This window comes from Lichenostomus cassidix, chromosome 2 (assembly GCF_008360975.1).
Source record: "Lichenostomus cassidix isolate B80296 chromosome 2, HeHo_3.0, whole genome shotgun sequence".
NCBI lineage: Eukaryota > Metazoa > Chordata > Aves > Passeriformes > Meliphagidae > Lichenostomus > Lichenostomus cassidix.
This window is the reverse complement of record NC_139482.1, coordinates 64343599-64361603: the sequence shown is the minus strand read 5'-3', so window position 1 is coordinate 64361603 and position 18005 is coordinate 64343599. Positions and strand designations below refer to the sequence as shown.

At 40.0% G+C, this 18005-nt stretch overlaps 1 protein-coding gene and 1 long non-coding RNA gene across 7 annotated transcripts in view; one reads left to right on the top strand and one right to left on the bottom strand.

Moving 5' to 3' along the window:
- The window catches only part of PHACTR1 (phosphatase and actin regulator 1), a 304744-nt gene that overhangs the window by 25240 nt on the left and 261499 nt on the right, over positions 1-18005 (top strand). The gene's annotated exons all lie outside the window — the stretch shown is intronic.
- LOC146441512 (uncharacterized) lies at positions 480-4018 on the bottom strand. Of its 2 annotated transcripts, none has more exons than XR_014849943.1 (3): positions 3875-4018; positions 2361-2462; positions 480-1092 (listed from the first exon to the last, which is right to left on the bottom strand). It is a non-coding gene; the product is annotated as an uncharacterized LOC146441512 (long non-coding RNA). The 2 variants fall into 2 exon arrangements; XR_014849942.1 differs by lacking the exon at positions 3875-4018 and adding an exon at positions 3344-3412.

Sequence of the window (18005 nt, the reverse complement as noted above, 5' to 3'; positions counted from 1 at the left end):
CACTACACATCAAGGCTCTTTTTAGATGTGCTGAATTTTTTTCCAAAAATCATTAAAGTTTTTTCAAAAATTACTTTTTTCAATTTTTTTTCATGATTACTTACTAGGTTGAAATAGCCAAAGCAAATTAAAAGCAATTGATGATTCTAATTTTCTCTGTGTGGAAGAACAGCAAAATCTTTCAAAGTTAATAATAAAAAATTAACCGGGTCTAACTAATTACTTGTAAAATGATAGCCTATAATTATAAGGCAAGGAGAAATCAATAAAGCTCGATTTGTAATTTAGTCTTATCTCAAGGCTCAGAAGAACAAACCATTCTGTGAAATAAATTTTATAAGATTGCTTCAAATAATATTTTTTTAACAAATTAGTTGATAAATAGTATTTATTTTTTAAAGAAAACAAGATAGGCATCACTGGATAACCTTGTGGTTTAACCTTGCAAGCTTTCCCCTCTGGAAGCTTTGTTAAAAGGAGACCCAAGGGGAGAGTGGTAAAAATATTTGGTTGAGAAATATCATTACACAGATGGAATACAGCTTTTTGTTAACATGCCTCATGACATAATGGTAGGAAACCATTGGAAAAAATCCCCAAAATTAAGGCAATGCAGGATATGTATTGTCATTAAAACATGTCAGGGCTTACTAAACTTAACTGCCCACAGTTAGTGGTGCCCTAGGAAACAGAAACATGATGTTAGCAGGTACCCACCAAAGTGGCTGTATATATACCTAGAAGTGTGTGTCAGCAGCCTGAGGAGCATACAGGGACCATCTGTTAACCATCATGAGTCTAAAAGGCTTAAAGTGGGCAACAGAGAGATGGCTCTAGATGTGCAACGTACTCTTTCAATTATGCAAGTCAGCAGCAAGTAGACAGGCCCCCAGCAGTGATGGGTGTTCCTTCCTTCATCGTAGCTGTTTCAGGATATGTTTCTTCTGTGGCTTTTGGCAAGCCTGACTGATGTTTGTAGCCAATTGTGATTTAAAGTAGCACCTAGTGTTGAGAGGGAGGAAAATGCAGGGCCTGTTTGCTTACCATTTTCAAGATACATCCTGCTTTTAAACTTCATTCTTCCCTCTGTTGCTAAAATAAAACATTATATCAGCTATATATCAGAGTGTTTAATAAGGCAGCACTTAACTTTCATTAAAGTTCACAACAGAAAGAAAAAGATTGTGATCAGCAAGAGATAGAGGGATATACTGAGGAGGTGAATATGGTGACAGTATTATTCATACATTAAATCCAGAGCTGTTGTAGCAAAACATCATTCAAAGCATCTGACTTCCCATGTAACTTTCTGTTACTGTGTTAGAAAACATTTGGTCTAGGTCTCACTTATGTGAGACCATGGGATTATGTGTATGTGTACAACGGAGCTTTAGTGTACTGCAGCCACTCATGTATGTCCAACTTCTCTTGTTGAATGGTGAGTGGTTTGCCTGTGGCAACTGACTGGTTTACCCCTTTCGGGATTTTACACTGAATTTAAGACAGAATTTGAAAGTGGATTAAGCAAGGAAATGTAGGTTGGTGTTGGGGAAGATGAAATAGGAAAGCCTTATAAAAATGATTACCTGGCAAAAGATGCTGAGAATATGGGAACTATAAGCAAGACTGAAATGAAGACAAGCTTTGAGATACCAAACCCCAGTTGCTGAACAACTAGAAAACAATGGTACGGCCGACTGGAGGTAATCCCTCTCTTGATGAAACAGTACCCTCTGCTTGCAGACAGGTCCAAGGGTCAGAGCAAACCCTGCCCACTTGGCAGAGGGTCCAAAAAGCAGTTTTTAGGGTTTAAAATATAACACTGTATGGTAATGCAATGATTCTTATAGGTTGTATGTAAATGTAGAATTTGTAGCTCGTTCTAGATTGGTTAATGAAAATTAGAATATTCAACACAGAAGATGATTTATTGTATTTTAAACGGCAACCACTCTCTCTTTTCTACTCCTCTTCTACTCTCTCTCTCTCTCTTGCTTCTCTGACCTGCTTTGGGCTGCATCTGGCAGCCCCTAGCAGGTCTCCTACACCCACGCCTTTTCACAATAAACCCCCATACTCTAAGACCTGACTTCAGAGATCTCTTGTCTCTGTCCCGACCATCCAAAACTGACAAACAGACCCACTAATCCTACAGGTTGGATCTTGAAGAAGAAAATCTCAGTAGTTAGACCAACTTTCATATTTTGGTTTACTTTGTTTGCTGTCTTAGAAAAAGATCCAGGACTGCACATGAAGGTGGCCCTTATCTATTTGTTTTATTGGGTGGGAGGGATAATATTTCTGCTGCTCACAGCATGAGCCCTTAGCTAATATATCACTCAGTGAATACAAGAACATACCTGTTGTCCTTCCCCTGTCTTCAAATGTGCCCTGAAGACTCCAGGATAAGTAATCTCCAACCTGCATGTATGTCCTTTCCATGAGGAAGGAGCGCATAAAACCTAGAAAGAGTACAGAAGGAATGGATTAGGATGGTGAAGAGGGACCTGTATTGTATCTTTCTTCAATCTCAGTGGCTTTAATAAGTGAGCTTAATAGTTGTATTTGCTAATGACTCTTCCTTTCCAAATTTTGATCAAGACATTTTCTGGAAAGAACTAGCATTTACAGTTGTAAGGGGGAGAATGACCAAAGTGGTTTCAACCATTCAGATACATTTTTTTCCCTGGAAAGAAAATTTTTGGACTGAAGAAAGATGTTCCTCTGTGCTAGAATTGAATATGCTGGGTTGGGGTTTTTTTTTTATGCCTACTGGGATTTAGAGGACTGTATTTTTTAAATGTAATATCTCACATTGCTTCCTGTAGGACATAAATCTCTATGTCCAGAGTATTTTATGTGAGCTAAAGATATTTTTTCTTGATGTATTTTTTACACCGTGCTATCCAGCTACACAGGTGTTTATGTATGTCCTTAAAAGTTTTATTCTCATCTGCAATTGAAAACATTGAGTGCTAATCTCTTTCTTCTGACAAAGTCCTCTGATGCTTTTCCCTTAGCAACCCCATTCCTTAACTCTGTGCCATTCTGTGTAGTAAGGGGCATGCTGTCTCTGAAGGACTTATCCTCCCTGCTAAAGTCTGCATCACAGTCATCTGTCTTTCTTTTGAGATTGGAGAACTAACATATATTTGTAGCAGAGCTTCCCTGTATCGATCTTCAGATTGGCTAAAGAAGAGATTACAAAATCTAGTAGAGGTTCCTTTCTAGCCCTTTATGTACGGGCTCAACAGTACCCTGAAACGACATTGGCCTCAGAGCAAAGGATGAAGCATACAGAGAAGTTTCTTATGTTATTGCCATATCTTGTTGCTGCACTTACATGATTTATCCCATGAGGATTGCAGTCATGGGTTTTCTGTTACATGCACCTCACCTTAGAAACCTTTTCTGGTAGCTTCAAAATTAAGTAAAAACTATTTATTTGGAAAGTTTTTCAGGCTTCTTTCTCCTCCCACTCCCCTCAGAAAAGGGATACAAAGTATGAGCAGGTAAGTTTCCTTTTAAAGAAATTTTGGAGTAGTTCACAGTGGCATGAATATAAATGAAAAATGTTCAGAAAAGTATGTCTTACTGTTTTCCTGTTCTTTTAAATAATGTGTCTATCTTACAGCCCTCTTATATAGTAAGATTTTTAGTCCCAAATGGATAGGGAATAGTTATTTGCAGCTCTGCTTACTTTTTACACTTTATCAGAGTGAGTCTCCTAAAACAACCCTTAAATGGTTGCAGGGTAATTAAGGTTCACTGGTACAACGGTAACTAGATTCTATATTTAATTAGTTTCTCTGTAAAGTAGAATTGCTGCATCATATTTGAAATACTCTTTGATGATATTAATGAAATGTCTTACAGGAACTTTAGCATGATGATCAGTGTGGTTAGTATTTAAATTTTCTGCAAATTGAGCTTCTATTACACAGATAACACGGCTTCTGATAGATCAACATTACAGCATCCTTGTTCAAATAGATACATATTCTATTACAGTTCTGTAGCCATGGGAAAGAACTGCTGCCTCACGAAGAGCTTACTGTGACTCTGGAAGCACCCAGTTCAGGAAATCACTGGTGCATTAGGATTCATCATTAATAAACATTAGAAGTATGTTCTGAATTGGTCTCTAGTTGCAAAGGAAAATCTGCTCTGCGGAGGCCATCGTAGAATCAGAGAATGGTTTGGGTTGGAAGAAACCTTTAAATAGTAATTAATATAACCCTCCTGCAATGAGCAGCGACATCTTCAACTAGATCAAGTTGCTCAGAGCCCAGTCCGATCTTACCTTAAATGTTTTGAGGGACAGGGCATCTACCATCTCTCTGGTCAACCTGTTTGAGTGTTTCACCACCCTTACTGTAAAAAATTTCTTCCTCATATCTAGTCTGAATTGACCATCTTTTAGTGTAAAACCATTGCTCCTTGTCCTACAACAGGCCCTGCTACAAAGTCTGTCCCCACCTTTCTTGTAAGTTCTCTTTAAGTGCTGAAAGGCTGCAATAAGGTGTCCCCAGAGCCTTCTCTTTGCCAGGCTGGACAACCCCAACTGTCTCTGCCTTTCCTCCTAGGAGAGGCATTCTCTGCCTTTCCTCCTAGGAGAGGCATTCCACTACTCTGACCATGTTTGTGGCCCTTCTCTGGATGTGCTCTAACAGGTTCATGTTTTTCTTGTCCTGAGGACCTCAGAGCTGGATGCAGTACTCCAGGTGGGGTCTTACGAGAGAGGAGTACAAAAGGAGAATTACCTTCCTTGACCTGCTGACCATGCTGCTTTGAAGCAGCTCAGGATGCTGTTGGCTTTCTGGGCTGTGAGTGCACACGGCTGGGTCATGTCCAGCTTTTCATCCACCCGTACCCCCAAGTCCTTCTCCCTGCACCCCCAGCCTGTATTGATACTTGGGGTTGCCCTGATCCAGGTACAGCACTTTGCACTGGGCCTTGTTGGACCTCGTGAGGTTCCCATGAGCCCACTTTTCAACCTTGTCCAGGTCCCTAATCATTTCAGCACCTTCATGCTTTGTATGTTTCAGAAAACAGTAAACTAGCCTAGTCTCAGTAACTAAGTGTTGGCAAGATGGGCAAGATGTGGCATAGGTAAGGTTCTAACATTGCTGTTAGGACTTCTGCATTGTCTTGGGAGGCACAGCAAAGACCCTGAGGTGCTGGCACACCTCTTTGGAGCTGTTTGTGATTCTACAAAGTATGGTATTTAGAACCATGCTGTGTCCATGCACAGAAGTCTGTAGAGATCAGTTATTGGAGAGAAAGGGGAAGACATCACCATATCAACTCAAATAGTGGTTCCCACTGCTCATACTCATAACTGTTTTTCAGAGCCTCGTGCTTTCTCTGCTTGCCCACTTAGTTACAGTTGGATCAAATTGGGCTTACTAGACCAATCTCTTGGAAGTTGGGGTCACAGGTGTGTGTGTCTGGTATGCACCCTAGTATTTGGCTGGGTTGTACCAGTTTTAGGGGCACAGGAGTGTTCCCCAGGTCCCTCATCAAAGTATGCCACTGATTTTGCTTGGTGTCTTCCACCTGCCTTGGGCTGCTGGCCCACACAGCCTCATAACAGCTCTCAAGTTTGACAGACTTGTGGTTGCCAGATGTGCTGGGCTGCTTGTGGTTTCTGCCCATACACAGTTTCTCTATGGGGAAGAAATCCAAATCTGCCAAACATTTGCCAGGTCTTTCCAGATCTGAAGCAACCCAGCCAGAGCAGTAGTATGATTCTGTCCCTGGATATCTGGTAAGTCTGCATATTTTTATCTGCATTCAAAGAGCATCTCCACAGAGCATGCATGGCCAATCTGACATATCATACAAATGTGTGTATTTCTCACTAGGAAAAACTATATTCCAAGGAAAGCTCCCCACCCTCCCTTGCTACTGTCCTTGGGATGCCCTCTGGGAAGTAATTTGCAGCTGATCTCATGGTGCATGCTCTAGAAGGAGAGTTTTCTGGCCTGATAAGGATCCTGATGTGCTATATACTTCATTGTATTATCACCCTAGTGCACCAGCAAGGTGAAGAAAATCACTTTCTAATGTTTCTCATCCTAGAGGAGGTAGCAAATAATTCAGTGTATTGAAATACTAGTAGACACTGCTGAGTTAGATGGATCCTGTGTTGATACTGAAGAGTGATGCACTGAATGAGTTCTGAGGTCTTGTTCTGAGGCCTTGAGCTCTTGTTGTTTTTTAGTGTCTAAGGGACAGACAATTCAGGGTGTTGTTACTGTTACAATTCTTTAATCATTGCAGAAAATATTGATCATACTTATTGGAAGGTCAGCTAAATAATAGAATGACAAACTGTATGGGTCATTAAAACAGTTTCATTGTGGTCTTTTTGAGTGCAGGATGATTAGTTCATTGCTGATCCACATCTTTAAAACATTGGGTCTTTTGAATTTGTGGAAGGGGGCAAAAGAAATGCATGCAGCAGCTAGCAGGTGGTTCTGTTTTATTGGGCAAATCAAGAGCCTGGAAATTTAAACTTGCACAGCAGTGAGAACTGGGTCTGGATTCTCCTAGAACTGGCTTACCAGTGAGTGGTTGTAGTGATGCATTCAATTTTCACTGCTTCTTCATTTTTTAGAATAATGTAGCCCACATGATGTCCAAAAATCAAAATGCTCCTAGCAAGAAGCTTATTTGAAATATGTGCAAAGGTGAATTCTTCTCCTGGTAGATGGTTGGTTGCTTCTAGTCGACCTTGGTACCAAATACTTACAAACTCCATTGTAGCCTTAGCATGGCGAGAGTTTGCTTTGATGTACGATGGCTTTTCAAAATCTTATGAAAGAGCCCATCCTGCTGTCTAATTCAACAATGCTCTTCACTGGGTGACCTGCATGTAGTGTTTTTAATTGCATGCCTTTCATGGAAGCATACTAATGTCTTGGGGTTCTTGGCATGGCCACTGTTGGTTTGTCTGGCAGAATTTAATAGAAAATCAGCAGAAAGTATGACAGTCGTGTTTGTTTGCATTTGCTTTTTGTCTGTTTGCTGCCGTGGATCTGAACTGGGGTGGCTACTGGGAAGTGGACTTTGTGGGTAGAAGGACTTGGAGGGATGAGGGAGGAATCTAGCACAAATGGTTTGTCAGTGAAGGATTTTATGAAAACGCCAGTCTATGAAATATGGAATATCTTCTGTCTTAAGCTTCTTCACTGTTAAAGACACATTCTCAAAGCTTTAAGCTTCAAATATTAATGCACATTCAAAACTATATTTATTATTAAGAAAATAATAGTGGAGGTCAGAATTCCAGCAGGTTTCCTTTAAAATAGTAATGACTGTCAGACAATGCATTATCTGGCAGTTAATGGAGTAGCAGGGGGCCTAGTACTAGAGTCTTAAATGCCAAGAAATGAAAAAGCCAAATGTTGTCATAAATACTCTGCACGCTGGTAAAAGATGAAGGTGAAACTGGAGATCCAAGCTTTGCCTTTGTACTCAGGATCCTTTTTCACAGAGAGACTAGAGTTAGTGGTGGGATATGAAGGATAAGGTAATGTTCCATCTGAAGAAGCATGACAGATACTAAACTTAAGTAATTATCAGTAATCAAGAAATTACAGGATTTCTTTTAATTCTTTGTTTCTTTTTGCCTACCTTTTAAATTTTGATGTGCTCCTGCTCCAGTGTTTATAGAACAACTTAAGATCTAAAGACCCAGAACCAGAGTTCTGACCCAGAGTAATGAAAAGAAAAAAAAAACAACCACCTTTAATCATCAGATTTGTAACTTACAGTTATCCTCTTTTAATGCAATGTAAACATTAAAAAAAAAACCATTTGTGGTGAGGAAGAGAGAGAAGAAAGCTCTTACTTAAAGCTGAGAACATATGCTGAGGGCTTTTACCTTTTTGCTTTAATGCTGCTGTTTAAAAAACAAACAAACAAACAAACAACAAAAACAAAACCAAAAAAAGAACCAAAAATAACCCAAACCAGCTAAAGCAGGATTTTGTATCGCTGCTGCACAGACTGGTTGTTATATGAATCATCACGAAACTGGTAATCCTCAAAATCTGAGACTTTATGCTGAGTCCAAAGGTAACACACTCTGATAGCAGGTAGTGGCTGGAGCAGCCCCATTTATGTCATTGAAATTACACAAATGAGGAGGGGCTGCAGAACCAAAATCTGCCTTGAAGCCCAGCTCTGATGTGCTGCTGTCTTGGGGAAGGTGGAAGGGAAAGGCACTCAGCAGCATGCCTCCCAGAGCAGAAGGTCACTGTTTCGCCTTTCTGCTTCACAGGATGAGAAGACCTGTTTTGCCCATGTGGTCAGTCTGGACCTTGCTGAGCAGTTGTCCTCCCGCTGGGATGTGTGTCCAGCTGGGATAGATGTTTAGTCCAAGGAGCACTGAGGTCACTTATATGTCTCAGTGCCAGCCGTGCTCTACTCATGTGTCAGGGAAGAAATCTGCCCTTCAGGGCTTCCCTGCTGTGCTGCCATTCTGTGCTGCTGCCAATGTGGAGTTATCCCTTGAACACACAAGAATATTTGTCCCTCAGTATTTGTCTGAAAAGCACTGATACTTCCTTTCTTGTTTAGATCTGTGTCAGTGAAAAGGAACGCCTGTGAGCTAAGCTATTGTAAACCCAGTGTGAAGGAGATGTAAATAATGCAAGCCCTCATGTTAAAATTATCTGGTTTTTTCCACCCTCTGCCTTGCTGGTCTGTAGGTAAGATTTCTTAGTAGATGAGGTGATTGATCTGGTTGGTCTTTTATTGAGTAATGCAGAATTCAGTTGTACTCAAAGCTGAAAGAAAATGAAGTTCATGCAGTTTTCAGCCTGGTGTAAATCAATGATTCTGATCCCCAGACTTTGGCCAATCACCAGGAGCCTGCTCTGGCTTTCTTCTGAGTGCAGTTTTTAACCTGTCTCCCGGGAGTTGTTTACTCTTAGCAAGTAAAGTGACTTAAAATCCAGTAAGTGATCTTTATGAGCATCATTTAAATTCTATCTATTGTATTTGAATACTAATCCCTGGCCAGCCCTTTGCTGTCCTTTCTACTTCCTAGTTCTCAGCTAGTGCATACATAGTTTCATATTACTCTGCCACCTTTCAACTCCTTTGCCTGGAGGCTGAAAGCTGAAGCAATGAAGACCCCAATCACAGCCATTCAGCTGCTGCTCTGCTGGAAGAGGTCTGTGTAACAACAGGGTCAGAACCACCTGTTCATCCTCCTTGCTGCAGTAATCAGTGACCTCCTAGGAGAGCTCTAGTGTGCACACATAGAATTAAGTTTTGATGATTTAATCAAGGATAATGTGAAGTGAGGAGAGAGAAGACAGGGTTTCAAACCAGTCATAGTTCACCATCTCTCGGGCCAGTAGGGTTGCCAATTAAGAGAGTTACCTTTCTTTATATTTCAACAGCTTTGTGAATGAAATATAGTATTTACCCCGAGGATAAGCTTTAAAAATCCTCCAAGGATTAGGCTTATGCTGACTTCATTTGTAGGTAAAGTGATGTTGGCTTTTGGAGGTTTTTTCTGGTCTAGGTGGTATATGGTTCAGCTAAAGCAGAAACATTGTGCTGTTGCCAATGTGTTTATTACTTGGTAAAGTATCATCTAATTATCCTTGTACTTTATTAATTTCATGCTTTTCTTTTGATGCTGCTTCGTAAGATAGCTAATGTTGGATTCTACTCCATTGCCATGGAAAGGTAGTATTCAACTAGACAAAAGAAGCACAGAAAGAATCTCTTAGACCTGGGATTTAATCTGCTGTTTTGCTGTACAAGTGTATCTTGAATAAGTGAAAAAACGTACCCTTGTTCATACAGTCAGGCACATCCCCAAATCCTTCCCAATCTGTGACCCTGTTTCTGAAATGCCGTTTCAAGCCTTAATCATAGTTTGTAAGAGAGACAGTCGTTGAGACATTGCTCCACCTGGTCAGGATTTCTGCTGAAAGGCCCTAGCTAGATGAGGGTTCATTTCAGCTTGCTGCAGTGTTTCAGCTGAAGTTCAAGTACCTGTGTGCAGTGTGGAGGGGTTTCCTCCCTTTTTGTTATTCTGGAGTTTGGTTCATTATAGAGTGCCATAAAAACATGAACTTTCAGGATATTCTTTTTCTTTCTGAGGGAGAGATTCTGGATATTAGTACTCAACCAGGTACCCTCTATTTCATTATTTCAATTGTGTGGATTTAATCAGACCTGAACATGTCTGCAGTGGAAGAGAGTCATTTTTGGAGAACCATTCTAATGATTGAAAGGGGAAACATATTTCACAAAATCTCTTTTTAGAAAAGAAACACTTTCTTGTTACCAAACGCAAACAAGTTAGGTACCACCATCTGCTGTCAGTGTAACAGATCCCGTATTAAGGATCTGGCCATTCAATCAAATAAGAAATTAGTCATATATTCAGTATAAATGAATATTTGTGGTAATGTGTATTGCTGATAATTCATACTGACAGTAAGCTCTGAAAATATCAACCTGAATATTTTCTGACAAAACTTGCCATGTGGCAAAACATACATTTGCCTGTAGTCATTTGAAAATTGATGTGGTGTCCTTGTGTGGTTTCCTGAAGCATAGTGCTGATTTATGAGCCAGTCATCTAAAGAAAAAATAGATGCATTTCTTGTGATATGAGTGTTGAATACCTTTTGTATACTTATATTTCTTTATATATACATATTTTAGTGCTTGTTGAACCTCATCTTTTCATTACTTTTTTTCTTAATCTAGAAGAATGTAGAATACAGTTGGTTTCCATGCATTGCTCACTTTTTTCCTTTCAAGTGGCTTTTAGAGTTTAGTTTTCAAGGTAATTCCATTTAAAGGTAATCTTAAGGTAGACTGCAGAATCACAGAATGTTTAAGGTTGGAAGTGACCTCTGGAGATCATCCAGTCCAACCCCTTGTCAAGGTAGGGGCACCTAGAGCAGGTTACACAGGAACACATCCAGGTGGGTTTTCAATGTCTCCAGAGAGGGAGACTCCATGACCTCCCTGGGCAGTCAGTTCCAGTGCTCTGCCATCATCAATGTAAAGGAGTTGTGGTGGAACTTCTTGTGTTTCAGTTTATGTCCATTGCTCCTCATTCCGTCACTGGGCACCACTGAAAAGAGTCTGGCACCATCCTCTTGGCACCTGCCTTTGAGGTATTCATATGCTTTAAAGAGATCCCCTCTCAGTCTTTTCTTGTCCAGACTAAACAGGCCCAGCTCCCTCAGTCTCTCCTCATAAGACAGATGCTTCAGACCCCTAATGGTCTTTGTGTGCCTCCACTGGGCCTCTCCAGGATCTCCTTGTCCTTCTTGTACTGAGGAGCCCAGAACTGAACACAGCACTCCAGATGTGGCCTCGCCAGAAACAAGCAGAAGTTCATTGAGGATGATGGAGGGGAAAGGAGATGATACCAACCAAAGCATAAAACAAAAAAAGCCCACCACTACCAAAAGAAATCTCCAAGAAATACTGACCACCCTGTCAATTCAAATTCTTTCTGTGTGGAAGCTCAATTAAAAAGTGTTCAAATGCTGACTAGAGCTTGCATTTTGCCTGATATCTCAGTTGCTACAAATCAGCTGTGCTTTATTTATACTTGTGTGTCTTCCTATCAGATTGGTTCCCTCTTGCCTGAGAGAACACACTTAATTCTAAATCTAAATCTGTTCCTTTCTTTCTGAAATAATACATTTTGAAATTATATCATAGACTGTGCTGAAGCTTTTAATTAGACCAGTTTACTTTTCTTTCTTCTTAAAACAAAATTTAATTTTCTGAACAAACCAAGGAGGTTTATTTGCATTTGCTAGCAAATACAGCAGACAGTTGTAATTTCAGTACATTTCCAAACAAGCCAGAGAAGTAACCTTTGAACAATAGTTAATAGCATGGGCAGGCAGAAGATTTGAGCTGATTCACCAACAGCTCTTTTTTTCTTTGTTTTTCCTTTTTTTTTTCCTCTTTGCACAAATCTGGATCTATTGCTACGTGCATTTATGTCTTATCTGTCAGGCAGGACATTTCTAGATACAAAAATTAAATCAATTTTTTTTAAATTGACAGATAGGAATAAAATAGTGTTCCTGATGTCTGAGGGAAAGATTCACCAATGAAAGCTAAAAAACAATACTGAGGTGGCTTCCACGGTCAGTGGTGAGCTCACTGTTTCTCAAACGAATCATTGGACTTCTTCCTGCAGAATCCCAGCCTTTATGCAGAGAAACTCCTTAATCTTGTGTTGAAGTGGCGGGGATTTTGTGCTTTGGAAATGTACTTGATCAAAGAAGATTGCTTAGGCAGTTAAAGGTATTAAATCTCTTCAGTCAGCTTGTGTTTTGCAGTCCTTGGGCAGCTCTGGATTCATCAAAACAAGTGCTTTGCAGTTCAATGTTATCAGTTTCTGGACATTGTCTCTTCTCCCTCTACCCACTGTTTGAATTCCAGATATTTTGAAAGCTTCTTGGAGAGGGAAGTGCCTACTCTTGTGATGTCTTTTTTCATTATGGAGTTATACAAGTACTTTGCTGCACTCCCATCGCTGGGCATGAGATATGTTATTCTAATTGACACAGAAAGCTCAAAGTTGGCTAGCTTTAAAAATTATTTTTCTGTACTTCCAAGAAATTATCTTCTTTGAAGTTAGTTTGCCATACTGCTTCTAAATCCAGGAAAATACTATTTTGCTCTTTCACAGCTGGATTAAAATTTGTGAAAATTTTAGAATTGTAAGACCTTCCAGACCCACATGGGGAAAAAAGCAGAATAGCCAAAATAGGAGGAGGCTGTAATGAAAAGCCTTTGACTTAGAATGCTGATGAACTGAAAATGTGTGTTGTTTGTACTCTGACCAAACACTTATATCTGATCAAGGCTGTTATTTGAAAGAAGGTGATGACTGCAGAAGAGAGCCTTCCAGACTGTGGAAGGAAGGTTTCAGGAATATGATTGCATTCTGTGGTCAGACACCATTTGTTTCATGCATGAAGTCCACCTATTTCCTTCCTCCTGGAAGCTGGAACTAGAGCTTGCCCAGAAAGCCATTTAGTGAAAGAATAGGCCCCAATTGATTTTGCCACATCAGTTCTCTGGACCAGCTAGGGAGGGTATGCATGTTTACAGCTAGGAGGAAAAAATCCTGTATCACCTTGTATTTGAATTGGAGTACCTTACTGTGGAACCACACCTAAAGCCACAGCAAGGGCAACATGAGGATGGTGCTCTGACATCTAATTTCGAAGAGTTGTCAACATCAACAAAGTTCGTGCTTGTGTGCGTCAACAAAGGATCATTATCCAGGACTAGGAGGAGCTTTAAAAGAGATCATTCTGTCCAACTCTCTGCTCAGGTAGTCTGTCTGATGTTTGACCTATGCATTCTCTGCTTGGTTCAAGATCTTTGAGCTCTTCTATACTTCAGAAGTGCTACTGGCAGCATTACATTGTATAAAGGTATATGGAGTTTTTTGTTTGTATGCATTTGTTTTGCTAAACATATGTAAAAGCGTGAATCATACAGCAGGACACTGTTATTGCTGTACAAACATTGTTTCCCAAAATGGAAACAAGCTGTACTTGCAGCTTTTACACATTTTTTAACATCCATATCCTTATTCAACAGAACTTTGGTGCTTTTATCCATTGATTCTGTCCTAGTTAAAGTGACAAAAGTCATAAATGTAAGTTTAAAAGCTTGTCTGCACTTAAGTATTTCAGTGAACTGGGAGCCAAGGAATGCTCTGGCAACAGTTCCCGCTTCAGTTAATTGTTGGTGTTCTTGCCTGTGAAAGCAACTTGGTTAATGATTTCAGCAGCTGGATTTCAACCGTCATAGCAATTTTTCTTGCACAAGTACAAGTTAGAATGGTAACCATGCAGCAAAAATCCTGAAAATCAGGTCTTAAGGCATTCAGGATTTCGTTTGCTTGCTAAACTGTCACTTCCCTATGTTTTAGAATATCCATTCAACCATAATTTTTGCTTCTGGGCAAAAATTCAGTAGCACTCAGTAGCAATGTGCTATTGAGTGTATACTGTTACTTTTTTGTTATTACCTGAGGGTGGGTTTTCAAATTCATGGTTTTTGATGGTAGGCATGAGCCTAACAAATAAAACTTCTATTGACTTAAGTAGTATCAGCTAGGTCAGTGATTAGAGCTTTAGAACATCCTCAAAAGAAGCTGTAATATGAACTATTTCTCAGTATGTCAGAGTTGTAAGATTAGACGATTTAAAAAGAATTTCCAATTAGGTTTTTATAAAAGTAGTCTTTTTATTAGTGTACATTTGGACTTGCATAATTGGCAAAGTTGACTTGATGTTGTTTAGCAAATGTGCTGCAGACATGCTGTCCAGAATAGGAGTAATTGATCAGCCTGGCTCCTTTTCATGTGCTCCCAGTGCTTCTAAAAACTGTCTCTGTGAGCATTGTTCTTTTGCTCCAGCTGGACAAGGTGCCTCCTGAAGACAGGTCACTTGCCTGAGTGAACTTTAAGGTTATTCTGGTCTCTATGTACATTTCCTGGCCTGAAAAGTTATTTAGCTTGAAAACCTGTAGAGAAAAATAGCACTGTATAAACTTTTCTAACACATTTTTAATAATCATTTATCAAGTCAGACATTACTCAGGTTTTGATTTCAGGAAGCTGAAGAGAAAGAGATTTTTCTACTTTGTCTTCCCACATGGCTCAGCATGGAGAATTTAACTGGTTGTGAGGCTTCAGTACTTGAAAGATGATGTGGGGCTTTTTGTGGCTATCAAGGTGTGGAGACTGAGCAGAAGACCCAAGATTGTGCTTGTGTGTATAGAGGGGCCTCCTACAACACTCTCTATGAGGAAGGGATACAGGTGATTCTCCCTCTCTTCTCCACTCTCATCAGACCCCACCTGGAGTATCATGTTCAACTCTGAGTTACCCAACATAATAAGGACATGGACCTGTTGGATTAAATCCAATTGAAAAGCATCCTGCATGATGGTTGGAGAGGACTTTTTACAAGGGTATGTAGTGATAAGACACAGGGCAATGGCTTAAAACTGTCAGAGGACAGGTTTGCATGAGGTGTAAGGAAGAACTTCTTCACCATGAGGTTGGTGAGGCACTGGAACAGAGAAGCTGTGGATGTCCCATCCCTAGAAGTGTTCAAGGCCAGGTTGGATGGGACTTCCAGCAACCTGGTGTAGTGGAAATTGCCCTTGCAGTGGAGGAGGGTTGGAACTGAATGATCTTTATGGTCTATTACACCACCAATCATTCTTAAAAAGAAAAGAAAAGGATAAGACAGATCTATTCACTTCATTCTTGGCAGAGTTCCCTAAAAACTCAGTTTGCCCAGGTATTGCCAGTGATGAGAGTAATGGCTTCTGACTATTTACACAATATTGCAGTATTCTGCAATGTTAGAGCCATTGAAGTAGTCTTATGAAGTAATTAGTTAATGATATGGGACATTATATAACATTATAGCTCTGTTAATGATATGGGAACTGTCAGTTTGATAATTGTGGCTGTAAACTGTCCCTCTCTCCTCCTTCCACACCTCTCTCTTTTTCTTTCTCTGGACTCCTCTTCATTCTTACACATACCCACAGGTATGTCCTGACCCTTGCCAGTATTTGAGAGGGATAATATTCCACCAAGTCCCTTTTTTGGTTATAAAGCCAAACACTGATTGCATATTTTTCATGGCTTGCACATGCAGATGTTAGCCTTTCATAATGGTCCATGTTGAATCGAAATTTTTCTTTTAACACCATACTGAAAACAACCATGAGAGGATTATGGGAAACGTTTGAAAGTTCTCACTGTTTAATAAGGTTTATAACTTAAAAATAGGAATCATTAGCCCTCCAGTCCCCAAATATCACCATCACTATTTAGATTTGAGCACCAAAACAAAGGAAAGACTTAGGGCTACTGTGTTCTTATGACAATCTTTAGTTAGATTAAGTTTATCCAGTTTATATCTGGAAAGGATAAGCAGTCCATTGAAATCAGTGCTTGTTAATTTTTGTCTGGGGGGATGACCACAGGACAAAAGACAGACACATCCTCCATCTACTGAAAGTCTCATCTTGCTACCCTCTTTTGAAATATATCACAAAATTTGCCCAGTAGGATTCACTCAGTCTGTAGTGCTAGCTACCAAACCAAACCAAACCAAGTGGCACTACAGTTCCTGGCAATTAATGTGCAACCTCTTTTCCTGGAGAGGAATGTGTTTGTTAAGTACCGTGAAAACAGACTGTGTTTTGCGGATGTTCAAGGGTAGAAATTAACTTTTTCCCATTTCCTCAGTGTTTTATTTAAGTATTTTTGTGGGTTTTTTTGAAATTCAAGAAATCCTGAGTCAAACCATGAGATTGTAGAAGCTGAAATTTCGATTTAGCAAGGAATGTCTAACTAGAGAGTGACACTGGCCATTTTTCAGGAACTGGAAGACTCCTGCTGACAGCAGTTACTGATACATTTGACAATTAAGTTCCACTTCTGAAGACTATGTAATGTGTTTGCATGTTGTATTCTCAAGGCATTGTATGCAGGGGGCAGTGATCTACTTCTGTGCACTATGTAAGTTATTCACAGAAAAGAGGTGGGAAGGACCCTCTGGAGATCATCTGACCTAGTTCAAAGGAGATTAAACTACAGCAGGTTGCTCAGGGCTGTGTTGAGTTGGGGTTTGAACATCTCTGTGGATAGAAACTCCACGGCCTCTTGTGGATGTAAATCAAGTGACCACAAAGATGCCTGGCAGTAGATTTCAGGGTACTAAGAGCACATGCATCTCCTGAATATTCATAGCTGCCCCTCCACCTACTTCATTCATTGCATGTTTCCAGGTGGCCACCTTGAGCCTGGCAGCTGGCTCCCCAGGCAGCCCATCTGGGCTGACCTAAGTCCCCACTACTGCCATTACACCAGGCCTGTGTACTCATGCCTTCCTCAAAAAGAGGTAGATGGAGGCAGACGAATACCTGGCTCCACCTCCCAGCTACTTTGATGCAACTTTCAACCTCTATGGGTTAAAGACCCTCTCTGCTGTCAGAGAAGGATTAATTAATTTGTTTATCTTAGTCTCAGATTGTGTCACCCCAGATAACCCTTTGGTATATACTGAAATTTGGGAAGAGACTACCATCTCCCCGGCATGAAAGCAAAGGAGCTTAGATGCCATTCCTACATATTTACCTCCTTCCCTCTCTTGCTGTTTCTCTCTTTTGCCCTGAAGATATCAAACAAGGAGGCAGTAGGCTTTGTCATAAGTGAGGAACTTACAGTGCTCCTCTGCAATGTTTTAAAGTGCCCTTGTAGGGCGTAGGTTATTGTCAGTCTCTGAAAACTGATTGCAGGCATCAGCTTTAGATCCCTTATGGTGGCAGTGAGAACTTTCCATGACCATTTCCGCAGTTCTGTGATACAATCAGGTTGAAAGTTGGGGTTTTTTTCTGTATGCATGTAAAGGATCTGGATTTTTTTGTTATGTTAATAGAAATTACTTTTTTAAATTACATTTTTTGTATAGTGAAGACATGTGAGTACTAAGAAGTGCTAAGAAGATAAATGTAATGATGCAGAAGCCAGAAAATCATAGGGCTGCTGCTGGCTGTCACTCAGACAGTGTGACTTAAAATTAAAGGGAGGTATATTGAGTGGCAGGAGTGAGTCATCGGAATGGGGATGACTCAAGTTGTTGCTATGAATTCTGTGAGGAATGTTAAATGATGGGCTCCCACAGTGGCAGTGCTGCAAGTCTCTAATTGACAAGAAAGGAGCTTAAATATTAGCAGTAAAATGAAATTAAATTTAAGATTACATTGTGATACACTGAGAACAATAAGACTTTTGCCATTTGTCCAGCTTTGTTGCCTTGGAACATCACCTAGGAATATTACTAAATCTTTTCATGTAATGCCATCAGTAAGGATAAGAGTTAGGAGAGTGATGTTTAATACAGTACTTTTGATTGTAGTTAATTGTTTATATAAATGATTTAACTCTC